We start from the raw sequence: 343 nt of genomic DNA on the forward strand, positions 1-343 counted from the left end.
ACCTGAATGTGTGTATAGAGATCCTGGGAGTTCCTGCCTTGAGGGAGGGGTTGACCTAGATCTAGGAATTGGTTTGGGACAGTTTATTTGGGATTCTTCTCAATCTAGAGCTGGGGATGATCCAGAATTAGGATTTTTTTCAAATGGGAAGTTTACCAGGAACCTGTCCTCATAGGCTCTCTCAGGGGAAGAAAACCTTGGATCCTGTCTGAGCCTGCAGGTCTGAGACTCCCCAAACACATTCTAATCCCCTAGGTCCTGTGCCTCATCACTGCGCCGGTCACCATGATTCTGTCCAGCCAGCAGGATGCGGCCTTCGCCTTCGCCTCTCTCGCCATAGTTT

This window comes from Galeopterus variegatus, unplaced genomic scaffold, assembly GCF_000696425.1.
Source record: "Galeopterus variegatus unplaced genomic scaffold, G_variegatus-3.0.2 Scaffold14416, whole genome shotgun sequence".
NCBI lineage: Eukaryota > Metazoa > Chordata > Mammalia > Dermoptera > Cynocephalidae > Galeopterus > Galeopterus variegatus.